The sequence below is a fragment of the Capricornis sumatraensis genome, chromosome 21 (genome assembly GCF_032405125.1).
Source record: "Capricornis sumatraensis isolate serow.1 chromosome 21, serow.2, whole genome shotgun sequence".
Taxonomy (NCBI): Eukaryota; Metazoa; Chordata; class Mammalia; order Artiodactyla; family Bovidae; genus Capricornis; species Capricornis sumatraensis.
The window spans coordinates 56350883-56366021 of record NC_091089.1 but is presented as its reverse complement, the minus strand read 5'-3'; positions in this window follow the sequence as shown (position 1 = coordinate 56366021).

The window sequence follows — 15139 nt, the reverse complement described above, 5'->3', positions numbered from 1 at the left end:
GATCCAGGGGAAACGAAGGAGAAACAGTGTTGGCGTTGGCGAATGATTTAGAGACAGAGATAAAGAAAGAATGTTGCAGATAAGAAAATAGAGGAGAGAAAGAGGCTGATGTTCCTTGGTTTACACAGGAAATCAATACAGTCTCGAAACAAGAGACTTGCACCGTCTATGTAAGGCCACAGGTGCCCTCCCGGTCTCCCGCGGGAGTGAAGACGCAGGGCGCCTTCCCGTTCAGGTCTTAGAAACCCAGGCAAATAAGTAGACATGGCAGACCTCTGGGTTCCACATGGGAACTAGCCTGAAAGAGAAAGAGAGAGAAATTAAAAAAGAGAGAGAGAGAGACACGGGGTGACCAAGCTTCTTCGGTGAGCGAGGCCCAATTACTTATATTTTCAAAAGGGACTTTTATACCTCAACTTGTATATAGAGGGAAATGAAAAATGCAAAGTCATACAGAGTCAGCCCAAACATTCCAGCAGTTTTGCCCTTATTGAAACCAGGATTCTTTTCTGCAAACCTTTCCCACCAATGATGTGTACATTATCTTCTGGCCTTGGAGGCCTGTAAACATTTTATGACCCTCTTTTTATAAAGCCTGCTCAACCAGAAAACTTATTTTCCCTCAAAGTGTTTTTTCTTTATATTTCTAATCTATGTCAGCCTCAGAAAATGCTAAACAGAGTTACATTTCTCACAGAGTAAAGGTGCAGTGAGTTACAAGAAAGAACCAATTAGCTCAAAGATCTGATGTGGTTAATTTCAAGGCTACACTTGTTTTTCTTACATTCCAACTATGTTAACTAATGCACTCCCAGGTACACAGTGGATAAGGCATATGGGAACTTGGCAGCAAGCATTGGCTCAACAGCGAAATCTTACACCAGCACTATTCTAATAGCTTTTAACTCTTTGAAAGGCTCTATGTTTTAGGCTTCCCGTGCCTCTCACAGTTGAGGGGCTGTAAACAATCACATGCCTAGTTGTAAAAGTCTGGGGAAACCTGTCAGGCAAGTTAGAGAGCCATCAGAGGGGTTTGAGCTGAGACACTCCTTTTATATGCAGGAGACTATTAACTGGAGCGCTAAGTTAACTCTTTCCAGAGAAAGGTGGTCGGGGATAGCCCCCCTGTAATGTCAGAAGAATAGGTGGAAAGCATAATGCAGTAAGGCAGGCAGACTCTGGTTTTGGGGGTAGATGCTCGAGAAAGTCCAGGGGGACCCCTGAGGCCTGATCCCACCTTTGCATGTCAGGCCCCTTCCTCATGACCTTTGCCACGGGCAGGGTTCCTCATGCTGGCTCCCGGCACAGTGGCACATCCGCAAGTCTTTTGCATCCTTAGTCTAACACAGTCTGTAAACTTTGATCCTTTTTTAATTCACAAAGATTTGGAACAAAATGTAATAAACTATTTCTTTAAAAACTATGAGGGGATTTCCCTAGCAGTCCAGGGCTATAGCAACTGCCTGCCAATGCAGGAGGCATGGGTTTGACCCCTGATCTGGGAAGATCCACATGCCACAGAGCAACTAAGCCTGTTCACTGCAACTACTGTGTCTGTTCATGTCTGTGCTCTAGAGCCCTGGAGCCGTAACTGCTGAAGCCCCCACACCCTGGAGTCCGTGCTCCACAACAAGGGAAGTCACCACAGTGAGAAGCTCACACACCACCCCTGGAGTAGCCAATGCTTGCCCCAACTACAGAAAAGTCTATGCAGCTATGAGGACCCAGCACAGCCAAAAATAAACAAATAAAAAAGAAATTATGAGTCTTCAGCAGCTACAATTTTATTTCCTGTCTGTGTGGGCCTTCTAATGTCTCCAAATACAGCAAGTTCTTCGGACCTTACATCCACCTGCCAAGCACCTTTTCCTTTCTCCCATCTATCTAAACTCTACTACCCCAACTGGGTTAAGCACTCCTATATGCTCTCAGAACACCTGTGAGTTGACAGTCTCATTTCAGTTATATGTAAAATTATTTGTAGCATGAATAGCTCCACTGCCAGATTACAGATTACAAAGAGCAGAGGCATCATCATTAAAGTTGAACACTAGGTGTGACACTTAGTAGGCTTCAATGAATAAATGCTCAACTCTTACATGATCTTTACATTCAACATAGTCACACCTCTTTCCCCCAAACCATCACCAACTAGTGACTAGGCTTTATCTGTCATCCTTTATCTTTACCCTTCTACAATGTTGTTAAATAGGATAACATCTAAAGGATCAATGAAATCATATTACAGAACTGTTTTTTAAGAAAACAGAGTATAGGAATGCACGTGTCCCAAGTTACTTCAGTCATGTCCAACTCTTTGGAATCCTATGGACCGTAGCCTACCAGACTCCTCTGTCCATGGGAGTCTCCAGGCAAGAATACTGGAGTGGGTTGCCATCCCTCCTCCAGGGGATCTTCCTGACCCAGGGATCAAATTCACGCCTCTTATTATGTCTCCTGCACTGGCAGGCAGGTTCTTTACCACTTAGCGCCACCTGGGAAGCCCACAGTACAGAAATATGAGGAGCTAAAGAAGAAGTACAAATGTGAATTCACGTAAACGGTTCCAGCTCTTCACTACCAAAAACAGCCCAACAACACCTTCAGTCGCTGTGCTTTTGCCCTCCATCCACTCTCTTTTACTTCTCAAGTGTCCAGACTTTGATCTCTAATGGTTCCTTGGGAGGAGGTTATAAATATGTCGTATGGCAGGAAAAAATCAGGAAGGTCTTGAATATGCAGCTGTTTCCAGAAAGCAGTGATGCTATCAAGAATGTCAACATGAAGGAGGCTTTCAAGGGACCTCACAGGCCAGACTGTGATAACTGGAACTTCAATAATAGTCTATTGGGCTTAATTAGATTGTATTACACCTATAGAAGGTTCTAAGGTCATAATGATGCTCAAAAGATAAAAGGTAATATAAAATGTTGATAATAATAATAGAATATATTTCTATATTGTAATAAGAGTGCTAAGTTGCTTCAGTCATGTCTGACTTTTTGTGACCCGGTGGACTGTAGCCCACCAGGCTCCTCTGTCCATGGAATTCTCCAGGCAAGAATATTGGGGGTTGCCATTCCCTTCTCCAGGGGAATCTTCCCAACTTAAGGATCAAACTCACATCTCTTACATCTCCTGCACTGGCAGGTGGGTTCTTCACCACTAGTGCCACCTGGAAAGCCCACTGTAATAAGCAGAAGAATATTAATACATAGGAACCTTGTTTATTCTATTAATGGTATATCTGTTTAGAAGGGCATGGTAAACATCTCCAAGTAGCAGACAACAGAAAAATCATGAGGAATAACAATGATCTTAGTTAAGTATGATCAACAATCTATTGCTCCGATGCAAAAGAGACACAGAAACACTATGCTGCTGCTAAGTCGCTTCAGTCGTGTCCAACTCTGTGTGACCCCAGAGACGGCAGCCCACCAGGCGTCCCTGGGATTCTCCAGGCAAGAACACTGGAGTGGGTTGCCATTTCCTTCTCCAATGCATGAAAGAGAAAAGTGAAAGTGAAGTCACTCAGTCGTGTCTGACTCTTAGTGACCCCACGGACTGCAGCCCACCAGGCTCCTCCATCCATGGATTTTCCAGGCAAGAGTACTGGAGTGGGGTGCCATTGCTTTCTCCATAGAAACACTATACCTAGTTACTAATAACAATAATAATATTGAAAAATAATGTACTAGTTAACATTTATTGAGGCTTCCTTTATGATCTATTTTACTGTTCCATGAGATATTTATGACAATCCTAGGCTGTAGCTACGATCACTAGTCCCACTGTACAGATATGAAAGGCAAAGTGTAGAGAAGTTAACTAAACCAAGGTCATATAGCTAGCATGCAGTAGAGCCTCAAACAAAGACAGGTCTGACTCCAGAGTCCCCACCTAGCCCTTAGAAACAAAGATATCCCCAACATTTCTTGTTAAACACAACCCTGGTTTTCTGAAACATATGTAACTATGAAGATCTCATTGGTCAGCATTAAAGCATGAAAATTTACAGCATAAAAGGGGGTGTCAACTTCTTTTTGTCTCCAGAGACTGACACGTGCCACATATGATCCTTCCTCACAACCCAGTGATGGAGTTGAGGAAGGAATACCACCTAGCCAATCCTGATACACCTATCTTGAGAATTCCACAGTATACACGCCCATCTCTTTATTTGTGAGCAGTACTACTCATGAAAGTGAAAGTGTCAGTCGCTCAGTCGTGTCCAACTCTTTGCCATCCCATTGACTGCAGCCCGCCAGGCTCCTAAATCCATGGGATTTCCCAGGCAAGAATACTGGAGTGGTGCCATTCCCTTCTCCAGGTGATCTTCCCAACCCAGGGATCAAACCTGGGTCCCCCACCACTGCAGGCAGATTCTTTGCCATCTGAGCCATGGAAGCTCAAATACTACTTATGGCTCTACCCAAATCTTGCTTGTGGCTCTAAAAGACTTTTATACAAAATGTATATTCAAAGATTTTTGCCACATTTCTCTCATGCAAGACTCATGTTAAAAAAAATTTCATCACATTTTTCAGTATCAACTTATATGAAAGAAAACTGAATTAATAGAACATAATCTTAAAATGATATATCAGTTTATAAATTACAGGTATATTACTTCTACGAAGATACTGAACTAAACATAAGGAAAAGAACAACGAATGAGATGAGGAATCCTGAGACAAATAGATACTGTACCCAAATCAGGAAGGGCTGAGACGCACCAATGGCCACATAATAAGTAGAAGGAGGAAGGTTCAACAGATAATCAGCACCTATCATTACACACCAGAGAAGGCAATGGCACCCCACTCCAGTACTCTGGCCTGGAAAATCCCATGGATGGAGGAGCCTGGTAGGCTACAGTCCATGGGGTCGCTACTAATCGTACACAACTGAGGGACTTCACTTTCAATTTTCACTTTCATGCATTGGAGAAGGAAATGGCAACCCACTCCAGTGTTCTTGCCTAGAGAATCCCAGGGACGGGGGAGCCTGGTGGGCTGCCGTCTCTGGGGTCACACAGAGTTGGACACGACTGAAGCGACTTAGCAGCAGCAGCAGCAGCAGCAGCAGCAGCATAATTATACACAATTACTTGTCAAAAGAAGGGTTCCAATTCTGTATTTCAAAAATACTGGTTAGCTAAATTTCTGAAGAGAATAGATAATTACAGGGCCAATCCTCATCTACTATGAGAGGAAAAATCCCTAGGTGGCCCTATTAATCACAATAAAATTATTGGAGGAACGTATGTTTTTAAAATGTCAACATACCAGGTCAACAAAATTTAACAGGACAATGGCTCAGGTACTGCTGGCCATGGGAAATTTAAAGACTGAATTATTTCTGGGATAAATACCAAGTTCACAAGTCAAATCTGTATGGAAAAACAAGTACTTTAAGGTCTCATAATATAACAGGCAAAACTCATGAAAAGTGAAGTCACTCAGTCATGTCCAAGTCTTTGGGGCCCCATGGACTATACTGTCCATGGAATTCTCTAGGCCAGAATACTGGAGTGGGTAGGCTATCCGTTCTCCAGGGGATCTTCCCTACCCAGGACTCAAACCGGGGTCTCCTGCATTGCAGGTGGATTCTTTACCAACTGAGCTATTAGGGAAGCCCTATGTAACCATTTAAAAAATAAAAAAGAGGACTCCCTCTAATGCTCCTATAAGTAGGCCCATTATCACAACCAACAGTTGACTGTTGATACTCAGTTCCTACAACATTTTGCTTCATTAGGATCCAAAGTTATTGCTCCTTATCAGCAAAACCAATTACAAACGTTCATTTGTTAATGCTGACCTATTTGAGATTCTACATATTTCATCTTTAAATATATCTTTTCACATAGATAGTTACTGACAAACACTGATACCAAGCACACTATTTTAATTGAGAATATTCACCATTTGGAAAGCATGTAGATAGTTCTATTAGTGTCTTTTCCTGCTAGTTGCCTTTTTAAAATACATTCAGTTCAGTTCAGTCGCTCAGTCATGTCTCTGCCACCTCATGAATTGCAGCACACCAGGCCTCCCTGTCCATCACCAACTCCCGAAGTTCACTCAAACTCATGTCCATTGAGTCGGTGATGCCATCCAGCCATCTCATCCATCCCCTTCTCCTCCTGCCCCCAATCCCTCCCAGCATCAAAGTCTCTTCCATGAGTCAACTCTTTCCATGAGGTGGCCAAAGTATTGGAGTTTCAGCTTTAGCATCATTCCTTCCAAAGAAATCCCAGGGCGGATCTCCTTCAGAATGGACTGGTTGGATCTCCTTGCAGTCCAAGGGACTCTCAAGAGTCTTCTCCAACACCACAGTTCAAAAGCATCAATTCTTCAGCGCTCAGCCTTCTTCACAGTCCAATTCTCACATCCATACATGACCACTGGAAAAACCATAGCCTTGACTAGACAGACCTTTGTTGGCAAAGTAACGTCTCTGCTTTTGAATATACTATCTAGGTTGGTCATAACTTTCCTTCCAAGAAGTAAGCATCTTTTAATTTCATGGCTGCAGTCACCATCTGCAGTGATTTTGGAGCCAAAAAAAATAAAGTCTGACATTGTTTCCACTGTTTCCCCATCTATTTGCCATGAAGTGATGGGACCAGATGCCATCATCTTCGCTTTCTGAATGTTGAGCTTTAGGCCACCTTTTTTACTCTCCTCTTCACTTTCATCAAGAGGCTTTTTAGTCCCTCTTCACTTTCTGCCATAAGGGTGGTGTCATCTGCATATCTGAGGTTATTGATATTTCTCCCGGCAATCTTAGATTCCAACTTGTGCTTCTTCCAGCCCAGCGTTTCTCATGATGTACTCTGCATATAAGATAAATAAGAGTGAGTGAAGTCGCTCAGTCATGTTCAACTCTTTGTGACCCCATGGACTGTAGCCCACCAGGCTCCTCCATCCATGGAATTTTCTAGGCAAGAGTACTGGAGTGGGTTGCCATTTCCTTCTCCAGGGGATCTTCCTGACCCAGGGATCAAACCCAGGTTTCTCACATTACAGGGAGACGCTTTTACCATCTGAGCTAGCAGGGTGACAATATACAGCCTTGACATACTCCTTTTCCTATTTGGAACCAGTCTTGTTCCATGTCCAGTTCTAACTGTTGCTTCCTGACCTGCATAGAGGTTTCTCAAGAGGCAGGTCAGGTGGTCTGGTATTCCCATCTCTTTCAGAATTTTCCAGTTTATTGTGATCCACACAGTCAAAGGCTTTGGCATAGTCAATAAAGCAGAAATAGATGCTTTTCTGGAACTCTCTTGCTTTTTCCATGACCCAGCAGATGTTGGCAATTTGATCTCTGGTTCCTCTGCCTTTTCTAAAACGAGCTTGAACAGCTGGAAGTTCACAGTTCACATATTGCTGAAGCCTGGCTTGGAGAATTTGGGGCATTACTTTACTAGCGTGTGAGATCACCTCCCATTGACGACCAGGTGAAAGCTCTTCAGCTGTACAATTAAATAGGTTTTTAAATTTGGAAGTTTTCGTAAGTCAAACAGAGAAGAAGAAATACTGTATGGCATCCCTTATATGTGGAATCTAAAAAGAAATGATACAAATGAACTCACGAAACAGACTCACAGACTTAGAGGATGAACTTACGGTTGGAGGGTTGGAGTAGGGAAGGACTTGGGGGAAGGGATAGTTAGGGAGTTTGGGATGGACATGTGCACACTGCTATATTTAAAATGGACAACCAACAAGGACCTATTTATAGCACATGGAACTTCACTCAACGTTATGTGGCAGCCTGGATTGGAAGGGACTTCGGGGGAGAATGGATACATGGCTGAATCCCTTTGATGTTCAGCTGAAACTATCACAATATTGTTAATTGGCTATACCCCAATACAAAATAGAAAGCTTTAAAAAATGAAAATAAAATACATTTTAAGAGCCTATCAAAAAAAAAGTGGAAATCTTTGTACTTGCAGGGAGGTCCAAAAAGTGCTGCTGCATTAAAATCTGTCTATTAAATTTGTGGAGGAGTAGAGTTCTCCTTTCTTGTGTTAACGTTTGAAAGCACGAGCAGTGTTTGATATTAAAATGCAAGCCACATTAGTTGCCATCAAAATGATGATATCACATATAAGATTTGCATATAGCTGATGTTTTACCTTGCAACTTTAGGTTGAACTCATTAAACAGTTTAACTGTCTCAAAAGCTAATTTCCAAAGCCATTCAGTGCTTACAGTAAAGGAACACTGGCTCTTCTCATCAACAAATTTCGATTTGGGCCCTAAGATTAAAAAAAAAAAATCACAGTAAAACTTTATCACTGCTGAGTCATCAAATTGAAGTGTGATAGGGCAAGAAAGAACATTCTGCTTCTATTTCTGATAAAAATTCACAGAACTGATAAAGGTTAAGTCCACAAGAGCAAATGGTTCACCATTGATGCTACTGGTACAGTAACACGTGGTAGACTCAAATATTTTCTGCAAAGTACCTGTTAACGAATAACACCACAGGCAAGCTATAAACATCTTACAGTTCACAACGTTTGTCAATTTGTACAACTAAGCTTTTTTCCTCTGCTTGAAGCATGGTTTTGTCACTGTAAGTTGTAATATATCTTAGCAGATTCCACTTCATGTTTGCTGATTAGTTTTTCTAAAATTCTTTGAACTATTCCCTTTTTAGTTGTAACATGCAGACTATTCATAGAAGCTAATTCTTTGACACTTTAAACTTATCTTTGACCCCTGGAATAAAACAGCAAGCAATTTAATAGTATCAATAATACCTTTTGGACTCATCAAGAGACAAGAAAAACCAAAGAATCTCTATCAACCTCACTAAACAAATTTTTAACTACCAATGTTGCTCCCCAAAATCATCAACTCTTTGGTCAACTGCTCTCCCTAAGAGGGTAACAGTATTAGACAAGTTTATCTCCACTGGACACATTTCTTCAGTTGTTTCAATTAAGTAGAATTTAATAAACCCACTGTCAGTAAACAGTTTTCCTTATTTGGCTAACAAGCCATTCTAAACTTACTATGACTTCAGCCTCATTTTCATTTTCTGTATTTTTGAAAAAATTATGCTGTGATTTTTAAAAAAATTGTTTCTAATTTGCTTTTCTGTATAAGTTGGAAATATTGAGTGCTTGGTCTAGTAATGTTGACAGAGGCTGCATTCTTTATGTGTCATAAAATATTCATCTTTTAAATTTTATTCAATCATTTAAAAACATACATTCTTAACTATGGACTGTACAGAAAACCAGCGGCAGGCTAAATTCCAAGAGTGAGCCATAATTTGCCCACCCCTACTCTAGACAACAGGCTTCCCTGGTGGTTCAGTGGTAAAGAATCCACCTGCCAATGCAGGAGACATGGTTCAATCCCTGGGTCAGGAAGATGCCCTGGAGAAGGAGATGGCAAACCAGTATTACTGAATCTGAGACTCTGGGTCATGGAGAATGCTATAAAAATTTCATGCTATAAAATCTAGAGATTTCTAAAATCTAGAACTAGAATACAGAGACTCCAATTTTACAATTCAGAACTCTACAAAGGTGACTCAAAGGGGAGCTCCCCGTCTATCCCTAGTGGACAATAGAAACTGCCACCTTTTGAACATCCTTGGAAGATCCTTCCCTCTTCTCCTCATCCCTCACCTCTATACCTTACTCACTCTTTCGTGTGTGGGGGTTCCTCTTTGTGGCCATGGCCAAGTAGAGACCTGACATAGAAACCAGGACCCTCAAATTTGACATTCCATTGTATATGGAAAACAAATCCTAAGTCACAAGCAAACTAGGAGGTTATAACCTCCCCTGTGTAAGGTTACATTGTAGGCATGGTCACTAGCTAGCAAACTGAAGTTTCTACTAATCCATGAAAAGATTAACCTAAGCAAGGTCTGTTAGTTCCAAATAGTGGTGTTATCAACGTTTGTTCATATTTCACCTTTCTGCGTTTTTTTTGCTTTCTCTCCTTCCCCAGGGCTTCTCAAGTGGCTGAACGGGTAAAGAATCAGCCTGCAATGCAGGAGACAGAGACGTGGGTTTGATCCCTGCGTCAGGAAAATCAACTGGGAAGTGGGCATGGCAACCCACTCCAGTATTCTTCCCAGGAAAATCCCATGGACAGAAGAGCATTGTGGGCTACCATCCATAGGGTTGCAGAGTCAGACATGACTGAAGCAATTGAACACACACACACTCCTTCCCCATCTCACACCTTTTCTCTGACTTGAAATTAAGACTGTTGGGGAAGCTATGGTCACTGGCTTAGTCTACCAACTAAACTTGCTTTATGTATGGGAAAGAGGCCTGAAGGATAAGAGACAAGGGTACTTCCCTTGAACCTCCATTCCCAACTCAAGATGTCAAGCCTGTATCTTGTTGAAGACCCAAAGCCAGGTGTTCCTTCTAAGGGCCACCACTTTACAATGGCAAATGCCTGAGCCTAGGCTAAAACACCTTTCCATCATGTGTGTTGGGACAGTAACTAGGGAGAGACAGAACACAAAGGACATTAGTGGTCTAACAGGAACCACTTCAGGACTGAAGCCTCCTGCAGAGGGAGAAGAGAACAGGGGTCCTAATCATAATGACTACAGTCTAAAGAATACATCTGGTTTACAGACTGGTGAGAGATGCTTCTTTCTAAAAGGCTGTAACTCGATGTGGGAAGGAAGAGGGAGATAAGATCGTCTCCTAACACCCCACAGCTTTCAAGAGCTGTAACTGAGAATGAACGCCAGACACTAAGCTCAAAACCCTGGAGAAGGGAAAGGCCACCCACTCCAGTATTCTGACCTGGAGAATTCCATGGACTGTGTATAGTCCATGGTGTTGCAGAGAGTCAGACACAACTGAGTGACTTTCACAAGCTCAAAACCAGATTAAGGAGTAGCAGGACTCATCGGAAAAGACCCTGATGCTGGGAAAGATAGAGGGCAGAAGGGGATGACAGAGGATGAGATGTTTGGATGGCATCATTGCCTCAACAGACATTGAGTTTGAGCAATCTCTGGGAAGTAGTGAACGACAGGGAAGCCTGGTGTGCTGCAGTCCACGGGGTTACAAACAGCTGGACACGACTCAGCGACTGAACAAGGCCAATGACAAAATTTCTCAATCTTGTTACTGCCAAAGCAGGCAGTGCCCTCTAGTGGGGAAAAAAAATTTAAACAGTCCTTACTAAGACGGATTGGCTTCTACAAAATCAGACAGCTAAATGGCAACAATTATAACTAGCTGAAATTCTCAAAACAAGTACTGACATAACTGTATTTAGCAATAATAGTTTACACTGGGCACTTCCCTAAGGTGAGGCACTGTGCTAAGAAATTGTTTTACAGGCGTTCTCTCAATCCCTTCAACTGTGTTCTGAAGCATCCCCATTAGCTCTGCTTTATAAATTCAATCTTACAGCTCTAACTTGCTCAAGGCACCCCAACTAAGGGGCAGGAGGGAATAAGACATTTAAAGCTTAAGCCCTCGTAAGAAATCTCAGAAACACACACACAATGAATGAGAACCACAGCAGAAAGTTGGGAAACGTTTGCTGAACTTTGGTCACTTTTAATAGAAAATTGATACGCTTTAACTGGAGATGATGAAATAAATCTAAATAAAACTTTTCATATGTCCCTCAGGTCTAAAAATAAGTGAAGACTGAAATGATTTGAGGGAGTGCTGAGTGGCCCGTTTGTTGGGGACATTATCAAGGTCCTTCCAGGACTCCTGTCATGACTTCTGGATCCCACTCCAACAGACTTCTTTGTGCTTCTTTCTCATCTTCTTATACTCGTGTCCAAAATCCCACATAAATCATTCAGTAAATCAAATAGCGTCTAGTACTTCAACCTGAGACAAATAAATAGTTCTCTAAACATTATTTAAAAAACACACAACCTATATTCTAGGGACTTATTTTACAATAAAACGTCATAGGAACATCAGTAAAACTAATTCTGAGCAAAAAACTAAATAAGGCCTGCTTTATAGTTTTACTTCCTAAAAAAAGTTACCAACATAATGCATTTATGCTGTGGTATCAGATTTTAAAGACTTAACTATCAGAAGGAAGAAAAACTGTTGGTTTTAGTTATTTGGAAAACAGTTCAGTCTGACTGCAGCCATAAATCAATGTGGAGACTAACAACAAAAATTAATATTCACTCAAGGCTGCATCAAAAACATAGGTCCCTTTTGCCTAGGGAATAAAATCCAAAATTCTCAGCTGAGCACACTAATTGCCTCAAAGGGTCCCCAAGCCACTCTCTGGTCCTCATTCAGAGAAATATTTATGTAGCTCTTTAAATTACTGCTAGGCACTATCCTAGTTGTTGAGGAGTAAATAGTGAATAATACAAAGTTCCGGCCCTCAAGATTCAGTGAAGAAAAATAAGGTAGGAGTTTCCCTGGTGGTTCAGTTGATAAAAGAATCCACCTGCCAAAGCAGGACACACAAGAGATGTGGGTTCAATCCCTGGGTCAGGAAGATCCCCAGAAGGAAGTGGCAACCCATCCCAGTATTCTTGCCTGGGAAATCCCACGGACAGAGGAGTCTGGCAGGCTAGTCCATGGGGTTCCAAAAGTCAGACATGACTTAGTGACTAAACCACCACCACCACCAGAGAGTAAAGTATAATAGCGGGGCGGGGAGGAGGGCAGGCTTGTCTGATAAAGCAGCATTTGAGCAGACACCTGAAGTGAGGGAGGGAATTAAGAGGCATTTGTGGAAAGACTGACAAGATGGAGAACACTGCAGAGGCCTGGATGCAGAGGCATATTTGTGGTTATTTGGTAACAGCCAAACCAATGTGACTGAATCAGAGCAAGAAGAGTGGTAGCAAAGGTTTCGGCCTTGAGGAGTCACGGGAGGGGCGTTGGCTTTTCAGGGTACGGTGGGAACTTCACAACTACTCTTCCAGCAGGAAGCCACTGGAAAGCTTAAGAGGTACATCATCAGACACGTTTTTCAGTAATTCTCCCTGTAATGTAGAGCATATAGCTCTACCATAAAGCAGGCAGAGCTCTGAAAACCTGCCTTCCAGCTGTGGTGTTGAAGGCTCTTGAGTGTCCCTGGGACAGCAAGATCAAACCAGGCAATCCTAAAGGAAATCAACCCTGAATATTCACTGGGAAGACTGATACCCAAGCTGAAGCTCCAATACTTTGGCACTTGCTGCGAAGACCCAACTTATTGGAAAAGACCCTGATGCTGGGAAAGACTGAAGGCCGAAGGGGACAACAGTGAGGATGAAATGGCTGGATGGCATCACCGACTCAAACTCTGGGGTTTGAGTTTGAGTCTAACTGATCTCATGAGTTTGCAGTCCATGGGGTCGCAGAGTTGGACACAACTGCGCAACTTAATAACGTAGAGTAGAAGGGGGAACCACAAGGGTAGAATCAGCCTATGCCTTATTCCTAGCACCTCCCTTACCTCAGTGTATTAGCATTATTAGCAGCTAGTGTTTACTAAGATCACAGATGCCAGGTGTTGTCATTCAATCCTTGAAATAAAACTTCGAAGCAGCTGTTACAAATGAAAGGGAAATTTTAAATGAAGCTTCAAGCAGGATCAAGGCGCTTGTTCACAAGTTAATAAATGGTAGAATCATAAAACACATCTGCCTGATATTAAAGCACAGGTTTCCTCCACTATCACACACAATATACCCAACTCAATAAAAAATTTTGTTATCAGGCCTTTTTAACAACTCAAGTCTTTGCACGTCTTGTTACTGTTGCTTTGTAATCATTATGTCCGGCTCCTCTGTCCATGGGATTTCCCAGGCACAAATACTGGAGTGGGCTGCCATTTACAGGGGATCTCCCGGCCCAGGGATTGAACTCACATCTCCTGCATTAGCAAGCAGATTCTTTACCACTGAGCCACCAAGGAAGACCCTCTGAATGTCTCACTCTGTCTAAACATCCTTCAGTCCAATTTCTTTGATGACAAACTTATTCATTTTGGAGATCAATTCAGGCATCCCCTCCCAAGTGAATTTGTTCCTGATTCTTCCAGCCACTTAGCTGCTCCATCGTCTGTGCCGTAATAGCTATCGCTCCAGCTTCATTTCCCTGAAATGATACTTACCTGGTGGTAATATAACTGTATCCGTTTACATATTTCCATCAAGTTCCTCTTGGTAAGTCATACCTTATTTGCCATCATCTCTCCTACCCCTAGCCTCTCCTCTCCTCCTTCCCACCTCCACAAAGAACCAAATGCATGCTGAAAAGTCAAAGTGAAGTCGCTCAGTCGTGCCCGGCTCTTTGTGACCCCATGAACTGAAGCCTACCACGCTCCTCCGTCCATGGGATTTTCCAGGCAAGGGTACTGGAGTGGGTTGCCGTTTCCTTCTCCAGAGGATCTTCCCGACCCAGGGGTTGAACCTGAGTCTCCCGCATTGTAGGCACTTTACCGTCTGAGCCACCAGGGAAGTCAAATGCATGCTAGCTGAATGGAATTATAAATCATCGAAGAATCATACGTAGATATTTCATGCACCTATCCTGCACATCTTGGACATCTGATGCCATATTTTTAAAAAATTAACTGTCAAAAAAAAGTAATTGGTGAATATATTAACAAGATGGGAGAATCTTTTCACAATGTGTATACATAACATACACTTTAAATATCTTTACAATTTGTCAATTATACCTCAACAAAGCTGGAAAAAATTAGCTATGGGTGGCAATAAGAAAAAATAAAGTGGGTGGATATTAACTATATTTACACATAAATGTTCAATCATTATGTCATACACCTGAAACTAATATGTTAATCCTCTTATCAATGTGCAAAATAAATACGTACTCCAGCATTCTGTTAAGCAGGGCTCTGGATCACCTGTACGATTTAGATATTTAAACAATAAAAGGAAAGCCAGATGGCATTACAAGTGAGGCAATTATGAACACAAAATTGTGTCTGAAGTATTTACAAATTAAAAACAGCCTGAAAGATGGAAGTAGCATTATTTTTGCTGGTTTCTGTATTTTAAGACCAAAATGTGTATATGAGATTGCCTTGAAAGGCAAAATTAAGTAAGGGTAATATGTGGAAGACAGAGAAAAAAACAAATCATGGCTTAATTGAAGCAATATACTACAATGCAAAGTATCCCA